The sequence below is a fragment of the Oncorhynchus clarkii genome, chromosome 16 (assembly GCF_045791955.1).
Source record: "Oncorhynchus clarkii lewisi isolate Uvic-CL-2024 chromosome 16, UVic_Ocla_1.0, whole genome shotgun sequence".
Classification (NCBI taxonomy): Eukaryota; Metazoa; Chordata; class Actinopteri; order Salmoniformes; family Salmonidae; genus Oncorhynchus; species Oncorhynchus clarkii.
In genome coordinates, this window is record NC_092162.1 from 73,884,151 (window position 1) to 73,896,273 (window position 12,123).

At 37.3% G+C, this 12,123-nt stretch overlaps 1 protein-coding gene across 1 annotated transcript in view; it reads left to right on the forward strand.

Moving 5' to 3' along the window:
- The window catches only part of LOC139369011 (plexin-B3-like), a 279,425-nt gene that overhangs the window by 72,674 nt on the left and 194,628 nt on the right, over positions 1-12,123 (forward strand). The window lies entirely within an intron of this gene.

Below are 12,123 nucleotides of genomic sequence, written 5' to 3' on the forward strand. Positions count from 1 at the left end.
CGCTGACCTACTACTGGACCAGTCTGGACAGAATGTCTACGTCCTCACTGATGGCAAGGTAGACCCTATCCCCTACACGTAGACCCTAACCCTTAGCCCCTCTATATCCTCACTGATGGCAAGGTAGACCTCAGTACCACTACCATAGCCCAGTGCTTTTTAGTCCTGGAGATTAGACAGTGTTTTTAATCCAGGAGATTAGACAGTGTTTTTTAGTGCAGGAGATTAGACAGTGTTTTTTAGTGCAGGAGATTAGACAGTGTTTTTAGTGCAGGAGATTAGACAGTGTTTTTAGTGCAGGAGATTAGACAGTGTTTTTAGTGCAGGAATATTAGAGAGTGTTTTTTAGTCCAGGAGATTAGACAGTGTTTTTAATCCAGGAGATTAGACAGTGTTTTTTAGTCCAGGAGATTAGACAGTGTTTTTTAGTCCAGGAGATTAGACAGTGTTTTTAGTCCAGGAGATTAGACAGTGTTTTTAGTCCTGGAGATTAGACAGTGTTTTTTAGTCCTGGAGATTAGACAGTGTTTTTAATCCAGGAGATTAGACAGTGTTTTTAGTTCTGGAGATTAGACAGTGTTTTTAATCAAGGAGATTAGACAGTGTTTTTTTAGTGCTGGAGATTAGACAGTGTTTTTTTAGTGCAGGAGATTAGACTGTTTTTAATCCAGGAGATTAGACAGTGTTTTTAGTGCAGGAGATTAGACAGTGTTTTTAGTGCAGGAGATTAGACAGTGTTTTAAGTGCAGGAGATTAGACAGTGTTTTTTAGTCCAGGAGATTAGACAGTGTTTTTAATCCAGGAGATTAGACAGTGTTTTTAGTCCAGGAGATTAGACAGTGTTTTTAATCCAGGAGATTAGACAGTGTTTTTAATCCAGGAGATTAGACAGTGTTTTTAGTCCAGGAGATTAGACAGTGTTTTTAGTCCAGGAGATTAGACAGTGTTTTTAATCCAGGAGATTAGACAGTGTTTTTAATCCAGGAGATTAGACAGTGTTTTTTAGTCCAGGAGATTAGACAGTGTTTTTTAGTCCAGGAGATTAGACAGTGTTTTTTAGTCCAGGAGATTAGACAGTGTTTTTAATCCAGGAGATTAGACAGTGTTTTTTAGTCCAGGAGATAAAAACCTGATGTCTTTTAGTTCCATGTGGATAATAGACCTGATGTCTCCTCTTTTATCTCCATGTGGATAACAGACCTGATGTATTTTAGTTCCATGTGGATATTAGACCTGATGTCTTTTATCTCCATGTGGATAACAGACCTGATGTCTTTTAGTTCCATGTGGATAATAGACCTGATGTCTTTTATCTCCATGTGGATAACAGACCTGATGTCTCCTCTTTTAGCTCCATGTGGATAATAGACCTAATGTCTTTTAGTTCCATGTGGATAATAGACCTGATGTCTTTTAGTTCCATGTGGATAATAGACCTGATGTCTTTTAGTTCCATGTGGATAATAGACCTGATGTCTTTTAGTTCCATGTGGATAATAGACCTGAGATCTTTTAGTTCCATGTGGATAATAGACCTGATGTCTTTTAGTTCCATGTGGATAATAGACCTGATGTCTCCTCTTTTAGTTCCATGTGGATAATAGACCTGATGTCTCCTCTTTTAGTTCCATGTGGATAATAGACCTGATGTCTTTTATCTCCATGTGGATATTAGACCTGATGTCTTTTAGTTCCATGTGGATAATAGACCTGATGTCTTTTAGTTCCATGTGGATAATAGACCTGATGTCTTTTACTTCCATTTGGATAGTAGACCTGATGTCTTTTAGTTCCATGTGGATAATAGACCTGATGTCTTTTAGTTCCATGTGGATAATAGACCTGATGTCTTTTAGTTCCATGTGGATAATAGACCTGATGTCTTTTAGTTCCATGTGGATATTAGACCTGATGTCTCCTCTTTTAGTTCCATGTGGATAATAGACCTGATGTCTTTTAGTTCCATGTGGATAATAGACCTGATGTCTTTTAGTTCCATGTGGATAATAGACCTGATGTCTTTTAGTTCCATGTGGATATTAGACCTGATGTCTCCTCTTTTAGTTCCATGTGGATAATAGACCTGATGTCTTTTAGTTCCATGTGGATATTAGACCTGATGTCTCCTCTTTTAGTTACATGTGGATAATAGACCTGATGTCTCCTCTTTTAGTTCCATGTGGATAATAGACCTGATGTCTTTTATCTCCATGTGGATAATAGACCTGATGTCTCCTCTTTTAGTTCCATGTGGATAATAGACCTGATGTCTTTTAGTTCCATGTGGATAATAGACCTGATGTCTTTTAGTTCCATGTGGATAATAGACCTGATGTATTTTATCTCCATGTGGATAATAGACCTGATGTCTTTTAGTTCCATGTGGATAATAGACCTGATGTATTTTAGTTCCATGTGGATAATAGACCTGATGTATTTTAGTTCCATGTGGATAATAGACCTGGTGTCTCCTCTTTTAGTTCCATGTGGATAATAGACCTGATGTATTTTAGTTCCATGTGGATAATAGACCTGATGTCTTTTAGTTCCATGTGGATAATAGACCTGATGTCTCCTCTTTTATCTCCATGTGGATAATAGACCTGATGTCTTTTAGTTCCATGTGGATAATAGACCTGATGTCTTTTAGTTCCATGTGGATAATAGACCTGATGTCTTTTAGTTCCATGTGGATAACAGACCTGATGTCTTTTAGTTCCATGTGGATAATAGACCTGATGTCTTTTAGTTCCATGTGGATAATAGACCTGATGTCTTTTAGTTCCATGTGGATAATAAACCTGATGTCTTTTAGTTCCATGTGGATAATAGACCTGATGTCTTTTAGTTCCATGTGGATAATAGACATGATGTATTTTAGTTCCATGTGGATAATAGACCTGATGTCTTTTAGTTCCATGTGGATAATAGACCTGATGTCTCCTCTTTTATCTCCATGTGGATAATAGACCTGATGTCTTTTAGTTCCATGTGGATAACAGACCTGATGTCTTTTAGTTCCATGTGGATATTAGACCTGATGTCTTTTATCTCCATGTGGATAATAGACCTGATGTCTTTTATCTCCATGTGGATAATAGACCTGATGTCTTTTATCTCCATGTGGATAACAGACCTGATGTCTCCTCTTTTATCTCCATGTGGATAATAGACCTGATGTCTTTTAGTTCCTTGTGGATAATAGACCTGATGTCTTTTATCTCCATGTGGATAATAGACCTGATGTCTTTTAGTTCCATGTGGATAATAGACATGATGTCTTTTAGTTCCATGTGGATAACAGACCTGATGTCTTTTATCTCCATGTGAATAATAGACCTGATGTCTTTTAGTTCCATGTGGATAATAGACCTGATGTCTCCTCTTTTAGTTCCATGTGGATAATAGACCTGATGTCTTTTATCTCCATGTGGATATTAGACCTGATGTATTTTAGTTCCATGTGGATAATAGACCTGATGTCTTTTAGTTCCATGTGGATAATAGACCTGATGTCTTTTAGTTCCATGTGGATAATAGACCTGATGTCTTTTAGTTCCATGTGGATAATAGACCTGATGTCTCCTCTTTTAGTTCCATGTGGATAATAGACCTGATGTCTCCTCTTTTAGTTCCATGTGGATAATAGACCTGATGTCTCCTCTTTTAGTTCCATGTGGATAAAAGACCTGATGTCTTTTAGTTCCATGTGGATATCAGACCTGATGTCTTTTATCTCCATGTGGATAACAGACCTGATGTCTCCTCTTTTAGTTTGATGTGGATAATAGACCTGATGTCTTTTATCTCCATGTGGATAATAGACCTGATGTCTTTTAGTTCCATGTGGATAATAGACCTGATGTCTTTTATCTCCATGTGGATAATAGACCTGATGTATTTTAGTTCCATGTGGATAATAGACCTGATGTCTTTTAGTTCCATGTGGATAATAGACCTGGTGTCTCCTCTTTTAGTTCCATGTGGATAACAGACCTGATGTCTTTCAGTTCCATGTGGATATTAGACCTGATGTCTTTTATCTCCATGTGGATAATAGACCTGATGTCTCCTCTTTTATCTCCATGTGGATAACAGACCTGATGTCTCCTCTTTTATATCCATGTGGATAATAGACCTGATGTCTTTTAGTTCCATGTGGATAATAGACCTGATTTCTCCTATTTTATCTCCATGTGGATAATAGACCTGATGTCTTTTAGTTCCATGTGGATAATAGACCTGATGTCTTTTATCTCCATGTGGATAATAGACCTGATGTCTTTTAGTTCCATGTGGATAATAGACCTGATGTCTCCTCTTTTAGTTCCATGTGGATAATAGACCTGATGTCTCCTCTTTTAGTTCCATTGAGATAATAGACCTGATGTTTCCTCTTTTAGTTCCATGTGGATAATAGACCTGATGTCTTTTATCTCCATGTGGATATTAGACCTGATTTCTTTTAGTTCCATGTGGATAATAGACCTGATGTCTTTTAGTTCCATGTGGATAATAGACCTGATGTCTTTTAGTTCCATGTGGATAATAGACCTGATGTCTTTTAGTTCCATGTGGATAATAGACCTGATGTCTTTTAGTTCCATGTGGATAATAGACCTGATGTCTTTTAGTTCCATGTGGATAATAGACCTGATGTCTTTTAGTTCCATGTGGATAATAGACCTGATGCCTTTTAGTTCCATGTGGATAATAGACCTGATGTCTTTTAGTTCCATGTGGATAATATACCTGATGTCTTTTAGTTCCATGTGGATAATAGACCTGATGTCTTTTAGTTCCATGTGGATAATAGACCTGATGTCTCCTCTTTTAGTTCCATGTGGATAATAGACCTGATGTCTCCTCTTTTATCTCCATGTGGATAACAGACCTGATGTCTTTTAGTTCCATGTGGATAATAGACCTGATGTCTTTTAGTTCCATGTGGATAATAGACCTGATGTCTTTTAGTTCCATGTGGATAATAGACCTGATGTCTTTTAGTTCCATGTGGATAATAGACCTGATGTCTTTTAGTTCCATGTGGATAATAGACCTGATGTCTCTTAGTTCCATGTGGATAATAGATCTGATGTCTTTTAGTTCCATGTGGATAATAGACCTGATGTCTTTTAGTTCCATGTGGGTAGTAGACCTGATGTCTTTTAGTTCCATGTGGATAATAGACCTGATGTCTTTTAGTTCCATGTGGATAATAGACCTGATGTCTCCTCTTTTAGTTCCATGTGGATAATAGACCTGATGTATTTTAGTTCCATGTGGATAATAGACCTGATGTCTTTTAGTTCCATGTGGATAACAGACCTGATGTCTTTTAGTTCCATGTGGATAATAGACCTGATGTCTCTTAGTTCCATGTGGATAATAGATCTGATGTCTTTTAGTTCCATGTGGATAATAGACCTGATGTCTTTTAGTTCCATGTGGATAATAGACCTGATGTCTTTTAGTTCCATGTGGATAATAGACCTGATGTCTTTTAGTTCCATGTGGATAATAGACCTGATGTATTTTAGTTCCATGTTGATAATAGACCTGATGTCTCCTCTTTTATCTCCATGTGGATAATAGACCTGATGTCTCCTCTTTTAGTTCCATGTGGATAACAGACCTGATGTCTTTTAGTTCCATGTGGATAATAGACCTGATGACTTTTAGTTCCATGTGGATAACAGACCTGATGTCTTTTAGTTCCATGTGTATAACAGACCTGATGTCTTTTAGTTCCATGTGGATAATAGACCTGGTGTCTCCTCTTTTAGTTCCATGTGGATAACAGACCTGATGTCTTTTAGTTCCATGTGGATATTAGACCTGATGTCTTTTATCTCCATGTGGATAATAGACCTGATGTCTCCTCTTTTATCTCCATGTGGATAACAGACCTGATGTCTCCTCTTTTATATCCATGTGGATAATAGACCTGATGTCTTTTAGTTCCATGTGGATAATAGACCTGATTTCTCCTATTTTATCTCCATGTGGATAATAGACCTGATGTCTTTTAGTTCCATGTGGATAATTGACCTGATGTCTTTTAGTTCCATGTGGATAATAGACCTGATGTCTCCTCTTTTAGTTCCATGTGGATAATAGACCTGATGTCTTTTAACTCCATGTGGATAATAGACCTGATGTCTTTTAGTTCCATGTGGATAATAGACCTGATGTCTCCTCTTTTAGTTCCATGTGGATAATAGACCTGATGTCTCCTCTTTTAGTTCCATTGAGATAATAGACCTGATGTTTCCTCTTTTAGTTCCATGTGGATAATAGACCTGATGTCTTTTATCTCCATGTGGATATTAGACCTGATTTCTTTTAGTTCCATGTGGATAATAGACCTGATGTCTTTTAGTTCCATGTGGATAATAGACCTGATGTCTTTTAGTTCCATGTGGATAATAGACCTGATGTCTTTTAGTTCCATGTGGATAATAGACCTGATGTCTTTTAGTTCCATGTGGATAATAGACCTGATGTCTTTTAGTTCCATGTGGATAATAGACCTGATGTCTTTTAGTTCCATGTGGATAATAGACCTGATGTCTTTTAGTTCCATGTGGATAATAGACCTGATGCCTTTTAGTTCCATGTGGATAATAGACCTGATGTCTTTTAGTTCCATGTGGATAATATACCTGATGTCTTTTAGTTCCATGTGGATAGTAGACCTGATGTCTTTTAGTTCCATGTGGATAATAGACCTGATGTCTTTTAGTTCCATGTGGATAATAGACCTGATGTCTCCTCTTTTAGTTCCATGTGGATAATAGACCTGATGTCTCCTCTTTTATCTCCATGTGGATAATAGACCTGATGTCTCCTCTTTTATCTCCATGTGGATAATAGACCTGATGTCTTTTAGTTCCATGTGGATAATAGACCTGATGTCTTTTAGTTCCATGTGGATAATAGACCTGATGTCTTTTAGTTCCATGTGGATAATAGACCTGATTTCTCCTATTTTATCTCCATGTGGATAATAGACCTGATGTCTTTTAGTTCCATGTGGATAATTGACCTGATGTCTTTTAGTTCCATGTGGATAATAGACCTGATGTCTCCTCTTTTAGTTCCATGTGGATAATAGACCTGATGTCTTTTAACTCCATGTGGATAATAGACCTGATGTCTTTTAGTTCCATGTGGATAATAGACCTGATGTCTCCTCTTTTAGTTCCATGTGGATAATAGACCTGATGTCTCCTCTTTTAGTTCCATTGAGATAATAGACCTGATGTTTCCTCTTTTAGTTCCATGTGGATAATAGACCTGATGTCTTTTATCTCCATGTGGATATTAGACCTGATTTCTTTTAGTTCCATGTGGATAATAGACCTGATGTCTTTTAGTTCCATGTGGATAATAGACCTGATGTCTTTTAGTTCCATGTGGATAATAGACCTGATGTCTTTTAGTTCCATGTGGATAATAGACCTGATGTCTTTTAGTTCCATGTGGATACTAGACCTGATGTCTTTTAGTTCCATGTGGATAATAGACCTGATGTCTTTTAGTTCCATGTGGATAATAGACCTGATGTCTTTTAGTTCCATGTGGATAATAGACCTGATGCCTTTTAGTTCCATGTGGATAATAGACCTGATGTCTTTTAGTTCCATGTGGATAATATACCTGATGTCTTTTAGTTCCATGTGGATAGTAGACCTGATGTCTTTTAGTTCCATGTGGATAATAGACCTGATGTCTTTTAGTTCCATGTGGATAATAGACCTGATGTCTCCTCTTTTAGTTCCATGTGGATAATAGACCTGATGTCTCCTCTTTTATCTCCATGTGGATAATAGACCTGATGTCTCCTCTTTTATCTCCATGTGGATAATAGACCTGATGTCTTTTAGTTCCATGTGGATAATAGACCTGATGTCTTTTAGTTCCATGTGGATAATAGACCTGATGTCTTTTAGTTCCATGTGGATAATAGACCTGATGTCTTTTAGTTCCATGTGGATAATAGACCTGATGTCTTTTAGTTCCATGTGGATAATAGACCTGATGTCTTTTAGTTCCATGTGGATAATAGACCTGATGCCTTTTAGTTCCATGTGGATAATAGACCTGATGTCTTTTATTTCCATGTGGATAATAGACCTGATGTCTTTTAGTTCCATGTGGGTAGTAGACCTGATGTCTTTTAGTTCCATGTGGATAATAGACCTGATGTCTTTTAGTTCCATGTGGATAATAGACCTGATGTCTCCTCTTTTAGTTCCATGTGGATAATAGACCTGATGTCTCCTCTTTTAGTTCCATGTGGATAATAGACCTGATGTCTTTTAGTTCCATGTGGATAACAGACCTGATGTCTTTTAGTTCCATGTGGATAATAGACCTGATGTCTCTTAGTTCCATGTGGATAATAGATCTGATGTCTTTTAGTTCCATGTGGATAATAGACCTGATGTCTTTTAGTTCCATGTGGATAATAGACCTGATGTCTTTTAGTTCCATGTGGATAATAGACCTGATGTCTTTTAGTTCCATGTGGATAATAGACCTGATGTCTTTTAGTTCCATGTTGATAATAGACCTGATGTCTCCTCTTTTATCTCCATGTGGATAATAGACCTGATGTCTCCTCTTTTAGTTCCATGTGGATAACAGACCTGATGTCTTTTAGTTCCATGTGGATAATAGACCTGATGACTTTTAGTTCCATGTGGATAACAGACCTGATGTCTTTTAGTTCCATGTGTATAACAGACCTGATGTATTTTAGTTCCATGTGGATAACAGACCTGATGTATTTTAGTTCCATGTGGATAATAGACCTGATGTCTTTTAGTTCCATGTGGATAACAGACCTGATGTCTTTTAGTTCCATGTGGATAATAGACCTGATGTCTTTTAGTTCCATGTGGATAATTGACCTGATGTCTTTTATCTCCATGTGGATAATAGACCTGATGTCTTTTAGTTCCATGTGGATAATAGACCTGATGTCTTTTAGTTCCATGTGGATAATAGACCTGATGTCTTTTAGTTCCATGTGGATAATAGACCTGATGTATTTTAGTTCCATGTGGATAATAGACCTGATGTCTTTTAGTTCCATGTGGATAATAGACCTGATGTCTTTTAGTTCCATGTGGATAATAGACCTGATGTCTTTTATCTTCATGTGGATAATAGACCTGATGTCTTTTAGTTCCATGTGGATAATAGACCTGATGTCTTTTAGTTCCATGTGGATAATAGACCTGATGTCTTTTAGTTCCATGTGGATAATAGACCTGATGTCTTTTATCTCCATGTGGATAATAGACCGGATGTCTCCTCTTTTATCTCCATGTGGATAATAGACCTGATGTCTTTTAGTTCCATGTGGATAACAGACCTGATGTCTTTTAGTTCCATGTGGATAATAGACCTGATGTCTTTTAGTTCCATGTGGATAATAGACTTGATGTCTCCTCTTTTATCTCCATGTGGATAATAGACCTGATGTCTTTTAGTTCCATGTGGATAACAGACCTGATGTCTTTTAGTTCCATGTGGATAATAGACCTGATGTCTTTTAGTTCCATGTGGATAATAGACCTGATGTCTTTTAGTTCCATGTGGATAATAGACTTGATGTCTCCTCTTTTATCTCCATGTGGATAATAGACCTGATGTCTTTTAGTTCCATGAGGATAACAGACCTGATGTCTTTTAGTTCCATGTGGATATTAGACCTGATGTCTTTTATCTCCATGTGGATAATAGACCTGATGTCTCCTCTTTTATCTCCATGTGGATAACAGACCTGATGTCTCCTCTTTTATCTCCATGTGGATAATAGACCTGATGTCTTTTAGTTCCTTGTGGATAATAGACCTGATGTCTTTTAGTTCCATGTGGATAATAGACCTGATGTCTCCTCTTTTAGTTCCATGTGGATAATAGACCTGATGTCTTTTAGTTCCATGTGGATAATTGACCTGATGTCTTTTAGTTCCATGTGGATAATAGACCTGATGTCTTTTAGTTCCATGTGGATAATAGACCTGATGTCTCCTCTTTTAGTTCCATGTGGATAATAGACCTGATGTCTTTTAGTTCCATGTGGATAATAGACCTGATGTCTTTTAGTTCCATGTGGATAATAGACCTGATGTATTTTAGTTCCATGTGGATAACAGACCTGAAGTCTTTTAGTTCCATGTGGATAATAGACCTGATGTCTTTTAGTTCCATGTGGATAATAGACCTGATGTCTTTTAGTTCCATGTGGATAATAGACCTGATGTCTTTTAGTTCCATGTGGATAATAGACCTGATGTCTCCTCTTTTAGTTCCATGTGGATAACAGACCTGATGTCTTTTAGTTCCATGTGGATAATAGACCTGATGTCTCCTCTTTTAGTTCCATGTGGATAATAGACCTGATGTCTTTTAGTTCCATGTGGATAACAGACCTGATGTATTTTAGTTCCATGTGGATAACAGACCTGATGTCTTTTAGTTCCATGTGGATAATAGACCTGATGTCTTTTAGTTCCATGTGGATAATATACCTGATGTCTTTTAGTTCCATGTGGATAATAGACCTGATGTCTTTTAGTTCCATGTGGATAATAGACCTGAGATCTTTTAGTTCCATGTGGATAATAGACCTGATGTCTTTTAGTTCCATGTGGATAATAGACCTGATGTCTTTTAGTTCCATGTGGATAATAGACCTGATGTCTCCTCTTTTAGTTCCATGTGGATAATAGACCTGATGTCTTTTAGTTCCATGTGGATAATTGACCTGATGTCTTTTAGTTCCATGTGGATAATAGACCTGATGTCTTTTAGTTCCATGTGGATAATAGACCTGATGTCTTTTAGTTCCATGTGGATAACAGACCTGATGTCTTTTAGTTCCATGTGGATAATAGACCTGATGTCTTTTAGTTCCATGTGGATAATAGACCTGATGACTCCTCTTTTATCTTCATGTGGATAATAGACCTGATGTCTTTTATCTCCATGTGGATAATAGACCTGATGTCTTTTAGTTCCATGTGGATAATAGACCTGATGTCTTTTAGTTCCATGTGGATAACAGACCTGATGTCTTTTAGTTCCATGTGTATAACAGACCTGATGTCTTTTAGTTCCATGTGGATAATAGACCTGATGTCTTTTAGTTCCATGTGGATAACAGACCTGATGTCTTTTAGTTGCATGTGGATAATAGACCTGATGTCTTTTAGTTCCATGTGGATAATAGACCTGATGTCTTTTAGTTCCATGTGGATAATAGACCTGATGTCTTTTAGTTCCATGTGGATAATAGACCTGATGTCTTTTAGTTCCATGTGGATAATAGACCTGATGTCTTTTAGTTCCATGTGGATAATAGACCTGATGTCTCCTCTTTTAGTTCCATGTGGATAACAGACCTGATGTCTTTTAGTTCCATGTGGATAATAGACCTGATGTCTCCTCTTTTAGTTCCATGTGGATAATAGACCTGATGTCTTTTAGTTCCATGTGGATAACAGACCTGATGTCTTTTAGTTCCATGTGGATAATAGACCTGATGTCTTTTAGTTCCATGTGGATAATAGACCTGATGTCTTTTAGTTCCATGTGGATAATAGACCTGATGTCTCCTCTTTTAGTTCCATGTGGATAATAGACCTGATGTCTTTTAGTTCCATGTGGATAATAGACCTGATGTCTTTTAGTTCCATGTGGATAATAGACCTGATTTCTTTTAGTTCCATGTGGATAATAGACCTGATGTCTTTTAGTTCCATGTGGATAATAGACCTGATGTATTTTAGTTCCATGTGGATAATAGACCAGATGTCTCCTCTTTTATCTCCATGTGGATAATAGACCTGATGTCTTTTAGTTCCATGTGGATAACAGACCTGATGTATTTTAGTTCCATGTGGATATTAGACCTGATGTCTTTTATCTCCATGTGGATAATAGACCTGATGTCTTTTATCTCCATGTGGATAATAGACCTGATGTCTCCTCTTTTATCTCCATGTGGATAACAGACCTGATGTCTCCTCTTTTATCTCCATGTGGATAACAGACCTGATGTCTTTTAGTTCCTTGTGGATAATAGACCTTATGTCTTTTATCTCC